Here is a 10025-nt window from a genome sequence, read left to right on the forward strand (position 1 = left end):
AACCCAAAGCTAAGCACTTCTCCCATTGCAAGAAAGATCAATCTAGTAGGCCAAACCAAACTGATAATTCAAAGAGACTTGCAAAGATAACCAATCATACATAAAAGAATTCAGAAGATTCAAATATTGTTCATAGATAAACTTGATCATAAACCCACAATTCATCGGTCTCAACAAACACACCGCAAAAGAAGATTACATCGAATAGATCTCCATGAGAGAGGGGAGAACATTGCATTGAGATCCAAAATAGAGAGAAGAAGCCATCTAGCTAAAAACTATGGACCCAAAGGTCTGAGGTAAACTACTCACACATCATCGGAGAGGCTATGGTGTTGATGTAGAAGCCCTCCGTGATCGATGCCCCCTCCGGCGGAGCTCCGGAACAAGCCCCAAGATGGGATCTCACGGGTACAGAAGGTTGCGGCGGTGGAATTAGATTTTTGGCTCCGTATCTGGTAGTTTGGGGGTACGTATGTATATATAGGAGGAAGGAGTACGTTGGTGGAGCAACAGGGGGCCCACGAGGGTGGAGGGCGCGCCTGGGGGGGGGTAGGCGCCCCCTACCTCGTGGCCTCCTGGTTGAAGTCTTGACGTAGGGTCCAAGTCCTCTGGATCACGTTCGTTCCGAAAATCACGTTCCCGAAGGTTTCATTCCGTTTGGACTCTGTTTGATATTCTTTTTCTACGAAACTCTGAAATAGGCAAAAAACAACAATTTTCTGGGCTGGGCCTCCGGTTAATAGGTTAGTCCCGAAAACAATATAAAAGTGTATAATAAAGCCCAATAATGTCCAAAACAGAATATAATATAGCATGGAACAATCAGAAATTATAGATACGTTGGAGACGTATCAGGTGTTCGGACACACCATTACGCTATGGTGTTCCAGGTGGCGTGAGTTGTGAACTATTCCACATTGTTTTAAATGAAGGAAAAACTCGTAACTCAAATATATGCCTCCGCGATCAGATCGTAGAAACTTTATTTTCTTGTTACGATGATTCTCCACTTCACTCTAAAATTCTTTGAACTGTTCAAATGTTTCAGACTTGTGTTTCATTAAGTAGATATACCCATATATGCTCAAATCATCTGTGAAGGTCAGAAAATAACGATACCCACCATGAGCTTCAACACTCATCGGACCACATACATCGGTATGTATTACTTCCAATAAGTCATTAGCTCACTCCATTGTTCCGGAGAATGGAGTTTTAGTCATCTTGCCCATGAGGCATGGTTCGCAAGTATTAAATGATTCATAATCAAGTGATTCCAAAAGCCCATCTGCACGGAGTTTCTTCATGCGCTTTACACCAATATGACCTAAACGGTAGTGCCACAAATATGTTGCACTATCATTATCAACTTTGCATCTTTTGGCATCAATATTATGAATCTGTGTATCACCACAATCAAGATTCAATAAACCATTTACATTGGGTGTATGACCATAGAAGGTTTTATTCATGTTAACATAACAACAATTATTCTGTCACTTAAATGAATAACCGTATCGCAATAAACATGATCCAATCATATTCATGCTTAACGCAAACACCAGATAACATTTATTTAGGTCCAACACTAATCCCGAAGGTAGAGGGAGTGTGCGATGGTGATCTTATCAACCTTGGAATCACTTCCAAAACGCATCATCACCTCGCCCTTAACTAGTCTATGTTCATTTTGCAACTCCTGTTTTGAGTTACTAATCTTAGCAACTGAACCGGTATCAAATACCCTGGGGTTACTATGAACAATAGTAAAGTACACATCAATAACATGTATATCAAATATACCTTTGTTCACTTTGCCATCCTTCTTATCCGCCAAGTATCTGGGGCAGTTCCACTTCCAGTGACCATTTCCTTTGCAGTAGAAGCACTCGGTTTCAGGCTTGGGTCTAGCTTTGGGCTTCTTCACGGGAGTGGAAAATTGCTTGCCATTCTTTTTGAAGTTCCCATTCTTTCCCTCGCCCTTTTTCTTGAAACTAGTGGTCTTGTTAACCATCAACACTTGATGCTCTTTCTTGATTTCTACTTTCGCTGATTTCAGCATCACGAAGAGCTCGGGAACCATTTTCGTCATCCCTTGCATACTATAGTTTATCATGAAGTTCTAGTAGCTTGGTGATAGTGACTAGATAACTCTGTCAATCACTATTTTATCTGGAAGATTAACTCCCACTTGATTCAAGCGATTGTAATACCCAGACATTCTGAGCACATGCTCACTGGTTGAGCTATTCTCCTCCATCTTGTAGGCAAAGTACTTGTCAGAGGTCTCATACCTCATGACACAGGCATGAGTCTGAAATACCAATTTATCTCTTGGAACATCTCATATGCTCCATGGCGTTCAAAACGTTTTTAAAGTCCAGGTTCTAAGCCATAAAGCATGGCACACTAAACTATTAAGTAGTGATGTCTACTACACAACTTTATTCTTGTAGACACGTGTTGGGCCTCCAAGCGCAGAGTTTTATAGGACAGTAGCAATTTTCCCTCAAGTGGATGACCTAAGGTTTATCAATCCGTGGGAGGCGTAGGATGAAGATAGTCTCTCTCAAAAGACCCTGCAACCAAATACAAGAAATCTCTTGTGTCCCCAACACACCCAATACAATGGCAAATTGTATAGGTGCACTAGTTCGGCGAAGAGATGGTGATAAAAGTGTAATGTGGATGGTAGAAATATATTTTTATAATCTGAATAAATAAAAACAGCAAGGTAGCAATCGATAAAAGTGAGCACAAACGGTATTGCAAAGCTTGAAAACAAGGCCTAGGGTCCGTACTTTCGCTAGTGCAATCTCTCAACAATGCTAATATAATTGGATCATATAACCAACCCTCAACGTGTGATGAAGAATCACTCCAAAGTTCTTATCTACCAGAGAAAATAAGCAAAAATTGTTTGTAGTGTACGAAACAACCTTAAATTTATTCTTTCCGTTCGATCTATTCCAGAGTTCGTACTTAAATAACGCAAACTTATTCTTTCCGTTCGGTCTATCCAAGAGTTCGTACTAAAATAACACCATATGATACGCATCAACCAACTCTAATGTCACCTAGATACTCCAATGTCACCACAAGTATCCATGAGTTAATTATACGATACGCATCAAAAAATTCAGATTCATAATACTCAATCCAACACAAAGAACCTCAAAGAGTGCCCCAAGATTTCTACCGAAGAAACAAGGACAAAAACGTGCATCAACCCCTATGCATAGATTACCCCAATTGACCTCGGGAATCCGCGAGTTGAGTGCCAAGACATAGATCAAGTGCTCTCAATCCATAAAAATATTCAATCCGATAAAACGAAACCTCAAAGGGAAAACTCAATTCATCACAACAAGATAGAGAGGGGAACCATATGATCCCACTATATTAACAAAGCCCGCGATACATCAAGATCATGCCATCTCAAGAACACGAGAGAGAGAGAGAGAGATTAAACATATAGCTACTGGTACAAACCCTCAGCCCCGAGGTTGGACTACTCCCTCCTCATCACGGTGGCCGCCGGGATGATGAAGATGGCCAATGGTGATGATCTCCCCCACCGGCGGAGTGCCAGAACGGGGTCTAGATTGGTTTTTGGTGGCTACAAAGCCTTGCGGCGGCGGAACTTCTGATCTAGGGTTACCCGAGGGTTTTTGGGATATTTGGGAATTTATAGGGCGAAGAAGGGGTTCAGGAGGCCACCGAGGTGGGCACAACCCACCTGGGCGCGCCTGGGCCCCCAGGCGTGCCCTGGTGGTTTGTGCCCCCCTCGGGGCACCCCTAGGTGCTTCTCTGGCCCACTGGATGTCTTCTGGTCCAAAAAAATCCACAAAACGTTTCGCGGTGTTTGGACTCCGTTTGATATTGATTTCCTGCGATGTAAAAACAAGCAAAAAGCAGCAACTGGCACTAGGCACTGGGTCAATAGGTTAGTCCCAAAAAATGATATAAAGTTGCTACAAAATGATTGTAAAACATCCAAGAATGATAATATAACAGGATGAATACTTCATAAATTATAGATACGTTGGAGACGTATCAGCATCCCCAAGCTTAATTCCTACTCGTCCTCTTGTAGGTAAATGATGAAGGAGATAATTTATGAAGTGTGAATGCTAGCAAAGTGCACAAGTTTGATCAGTGACAATTTCAATCACTTTTCCTAGCTTCATGACCACATTCTTGCCTGTAAAACTTCTCATGTTAAAGTAGCAACCAATTCACATGTTAAGGTTCAAACAACGAATTCTCTTGAAACTCAACAACCATTGTTCTCAGTCACCAAGCAATTGCAATTCAACTTATTCAACAGAGTCTAAGTAAGAGCTCCACATACTCAACCATCATATAGTCTTCTATGATTGCTAACACTCACCACATACACATGAGCAAAACATTTCAACTGGACACATAGAAAGATAGGGGCTTATAATTTCGCCTCCCAACGTATTCACCTCAAGGGTGATGTCAACAATAATAACTCATGCTACCCATATCCAACTGGATATATGTGCCTAGATCTTTCCTCGCCACATGATGCTTGCTAAAAGAGAAAAATAAAAAGGAATAGAGAGAAAAAACTTGACTCTTGCATGAAAGTAAATACGTAAAAGTAAAAGATAGGCCCTTCGCAGAGGGAAGCAGAGGTTGCCATGCGCTTATTTGTTTGTATGCTCAACTCCTTACTGCAAAAGAACGTCATGTTATATTGCCCCTTGTGATCGCAACCTTTATTATGTAGTCTGTCGCTTTTATTCTTTACCATCACAAGTTCATACAACGCTCAATTTTCTCTTACACTAAATGATCTCACACTTTTAGAAACAATTTTTATGCCTTATTGCACCGATGACAACTTACTTGAAGGATCTTGCTCAATCCTTAGGTAGGTATGGTGGACTCTTTGAAAATAAGATTTGGGTTTAAGGGTTTTTGGATGCACAAGTAGTATCTCTACTTAGTGCGGAATGTTTGGCTAGCAAAGATGGGGGGCAAGCACCACATGTTGAAGGATCTATGACAATATAACTTCTGTGTGAATATGAACAAACATAAATCATTACGTTGTCTTCCTTGTCCAATGTCAACAATTTTGGCATATAATATTTTTATGGGGGCTCACAATCACAAAAAAATTCCAACATAGTGTATTTGCATGTGAAAGTTCTCTTCCTTATAGTAATCATTCATGAATTTCTTGTATGACCAATATTGTGATTGTCAAGCTTCAAAAGATTTCACTTTCTAAACCCAATGTGAAGCTACCACTAGGAATGATATGAACATATAATTTCAACTTCATTATATTCAATTTATTCAAAAATTTACTCATATGATATAAGTGAAGCACAAGAGTAAACAACAAGCTACTCCAAAAAGATATAAGTGAAGATCAATCGAGTACTTAAGTAAATAGATAGCTATGTGAGGACTCTCTCTTATTTAAAACTTTTAGATATAAGTATTTTATTAAAACAGCAAGCAGAATGAAAATAAAATGACATTCCAAGAATAGCACAACTCATGTGAAGAAGCAAAAACTTAGGCTCAACCGATACTAACAGATAATTGTTGATGAAGAAAGGTGGGATGCCTACCGGGGCATCCCCAAGCTTAGATGCTTGAGACTTCTTGAAATGTTATCTTGGGATGCCTTGGGTATCCCCAAGCTTGAGCTTTTTTGTCTCCTTAATTCCTTTCATATCACAGTTTCCCTAAATGTTAAAAACTCCATCCACACAAAACTCAACAAGAACTCGTGAGATAAGTTAGTATAAACCAATGCAACAACCTTATCATTCTCTACTATAGAAAATCACTAAAATTATTAATCAACATTGCATACTACATGCCTCTGCATATTTAATACTCCTATCCTCAAATAGAATCATTAAACAAGCAAACATATGCAAACAATGCAAACATAACAGCAATCTGCCAAAACAGTACAGTCTGTAAATAATGCAAGAGTATAATACTTCTTTAACTCCAAAAATTATGAAAATTTACCACGCTATAGAAAATTTATCAAAGCTTATTTTGCATAAAGTTTCAACATTTTAGCACATTTTGACATTTCTAGGGAAGTTTTGCAATAGCGGTAAACTTACTGTTTTAAAACAGCAACATGTGTACTTGCAAAATAAGCATGATGAAGGCTATCCTTGACATTTTTATTGAAAAGAAAGATGCAAAACATTATTATAAATAACGGCAAGCAAATACTAATAAAATAAAATGACGGTCCAAGCAAAAATCATATCATGTGACGAGTGAAAATATAGCTTCAAGTAAGGTTACCGATATTGTTGGAGACGAAAGAGGGGATGCCTTCCGGGGCATCCCCAAGCTTAGTTGCTTGGATCTTCCTTGAATATTACCTTGGGGGTGCCTTGGGCATCCCCAAGCTTAGGGTCTTGTCACTCCTTATTCTCCTCATATCGATATCTCACCCAAAACTTGAAGTTATCTCACCCAAAACGTGAAAACTTCAATCACACAAAACTTAACGGAATTTTCGTGAGATGGCTTAGTATGATAAAGAGCAAACCATTTCACTTTGGTACTGTCAAAGACAAGATTCATAATTGTTTCCACACAATGCCTACTGTAGCATATCATTTCCACAATTTATATTGAGCAATATAAGCCATAGAAACTAGAAAACAAGCAAAATATGCATCGAAAACACAATCTGTCGAAAACAGAACAGTATGTAATGATCTGCAGAATAACCATACTTCTGCTACTCCAAAAATTCTAAAAAAATAGGACAACGTAGAGAATTTGCATATCAATCATCTATAAAAAATTAGAATTTATCACATTCTAGTAAATTTAAACAATTCTATTTCTGGAAGCAAAAGTTTCTGTTTTTGCACAAAATCAAGTCAACTATTATCCACACTATCCCAAAGGCTTTACTTGGCACTTTATTGAAACAAAATCTATAAAACATGATTACTACAGTAGCCTAATCATGTGAACACACACAAAAAGTAGGTAAAAGTGTTGGTTTGTCTCCTAAAAAGCGCTTTTCTTTAATGCCTTTTAGCTAGGCATGATGAGTTCAATGATGCTCGCGTAAAAGATAAGAATTGAAACACAAAGAGAGCATCATGAAGCACATGGCAAGAACATTTAAGTCTAAACCACTTCCTATGAATAGGGATTTTGTGATCAAACAATTTATGGGAACAAGAATCAACTAGCACAGGAAGACAAAACAAGCACAACTTCAAGATTTTCAACACATAGGGAGGAAACTTGATATTGTTGCAATTCCTACAAGCATAAGTTCCTCCCTCATAATAATTTTCAGTGGCATCATGAAGAAATTCAACAATATAACCCTCACATAAAGCATTCTTTTCATGACACAAAAGCATAGAAAACTTATTACTCTCCACATAAGCAAATTTCTTCTCATCAATAGTAGTGGGAGCAAACTCAACAAAATAACTATCATGAGGGTGAAAATTAAAATCATGATGACAAGTTTCATGGTTATGATTATTCTTTATAGCATACATGTCATCACCATAATCATCATAGATAGCAACTTTGTTATCATTGTCAATGGAAGCCTCATCCAAAATGGTGGATTCATCACTAAATAAAGTCATGACCTCTCCAAATCCACTTTCATCATTATAATCATCATAAATAGGAGGCATGCAATCATTATAACAAATTTGCACATCAAATCTTGGGGGACTAAAAATATCATCTTCATCAAACATAGCATCCCCAAGCTTATGGCTTTGCATATCATTAGCATCATGGATATTCAAAGAATTCATGCTAACAACATTGCAATCATGCTCATCATTCAAATATTTTGTGCCAAACATTTTATTGACTTCTTATTCTAACAATTGAGCACAATTTTCTGATCCATCCTTTTCACGAAATACATTATAAAGATGAATAATATGATGCAACCTCAATTCCATTTTTTGTAGTTTTCTTTTATAAACCAAACTAGTGGTAAAACAAGAAACTAAAAGATTCAATTGCAAGCTCTAAAGATATACCTTCATGCACTCACCTCCCCGGCAACGGCGCCAGAAAAGAGCTTCGTTGACGGGGTGTGAGTGCTGCTTACCTAGCCTCCCCGGCAACGGCGCCAAAAAAGAGCTTGATGTCTACTACGCAACTTTATTCTTGTAGACACGTGTTGGGCCTCCAAGCGCAGAGTTTTGTAGGACAGTAGAAATTTTCCCTCAAGTGGATGACCTAAGGTTTATCAATCCGTGGGAGGCGTAGGATGAAGATAGTCTCTCTCAAACGACCCTGCAACCAAATAGAAGAAATCTCTTGTGTCCCCAACACACCCAATACAATGGCAAATTGTATAGGTGCACTAGTTCGGCGAAGAGATGGTGATAAAAGTGTAATATGGATGGTAGAAATATATTTTTATAATCTGAATAAATAAAAACAGAAAGGTAGCAATTGATAAAAGTGAGCACAAACGGTATTGCAAAGCTTGAAAACAAGGCGTAGGGTCCGTACTTTCCCTAGTGCAATATCTCAACAATGCTAATATAATTGGATCATATAACCATCCCTCAACGTGTCATGAAGAATCACTCCGAAGTTCTTATCTACTGGAGAACATATGAAGAAATTGTTTGTAGGGTACGAAACCACCTTAAGTTATTCTTTCTGTTCGATCTATTCCAGAGTTCGTACTAAAATAACGCAAAGTAATTCTTTCCGTTCGATCTATCCTAGAGTCCGTACTAAAATAACACCATATGATACGCATCATCCAACTCTAATGTCACCTAGATACTCTAATGTCACCACAAGTATCCATGAGTTAATTATATGATACGCATCAAACAATTTCAGATTAATAATACTCAATCCAACACAAAGAACCTCAAAGAGTGCCCCAAGATTTCTACCCGCGAAACAAGGACGAAAACATGCATCAACCCCTATGCATAGATTACCCCAATGTCACCTCGGGAATCCGCGAGTTGAGTGCCAAGACATAGATCAAGTGCTCTCAAATCCATAAAAGTATTCAATCCGATAAAATGAAATCTCAAAGGGAAAACTCAATTCATCACAACAAGATAGAGAGGGGAAACTCCATATGATCCGACTATATTAACAAAGCCCGTGATACATCAAGATCGTGCCATCTCAAGAACACGAGAGAGAGAGAGAGAGAGATTAAACACATAGCTACTGGTACAAACCCTCAGCCCCGAGGGTGGCCGCTGGGATGATGAAGATGGCCACCGGTGATGATCTCCCCCTCCGGCGGAGTGCCGGAACGGGGTCTAGATTGGTTTTCAGTGGCTACAGATCCTTGCGGCGATGGAACTTCTGATCTAGGGTTACCCTGAGGGTTTTTGGAATATTTGGGAATTTATAGGGCGAAGAGGGGGTGCGGAGGCCACCGAGGTGGGCACAACGGGAGCTCCTTTTCGGTGCCTTAAGCGCCCGAAAAGGTTGCTGGCGCCCGCAGCAGCACCTTGTGGGCCGGCCCGCGAAGGCAAAACGCAGCTAACAAAATTCGGCAAAAAAAGGCAAAAAGTGGCTTCTTTAGGAGTCGAACTCGCGTCGACCGCGAAGGCGAGCCTTCTTCAAGCTTAGCTGAACACCACAACCGTGGCGCACTTGTGCTTTGATTGCCGCTCATAGCATATGAATTAGTATGGCCGCGCTATTTAATTATCACCTTGTTCTTTTATTTATTTTTAAAAAATTCGTGAATTTGATAACGCTCATCGATTTTGAGACAAAATTTCACAAACTTCTAAAAAGTTTACGGTTTGGAGAAATAGTTCATCATTTCTGAATATAAAGTTCATAAACTTAAAAAAGTTCACCGATTTTGGAAAGAATTATGAAAAAGTTCATCGTTTCTGAAAGAAGTTCAACGGTTTTGAAGAAAGTTCACTGGTTTCGAAAAAAGTTCATCAATTTTGGCAAAAGGTTCATCGATTTTGAAAAAAGTTCACAAATTTGACAAGAAAATTTCA

Source organism: Triticum aestivum, chromosome 6D (assembly GCF_018294505.1).
Source record: "Triticum aestivum cultivar Chinese Spring chromosome 6D, IWGSC CS RefSeq v2.1, whole genome shotgun sequence".
Lineage (NCBI taxonomy): Eukaryota > Viridiplantae > Streptophyta > Magnoliopsida > Poales > Poaceae > Triticum > Triticum aestivum.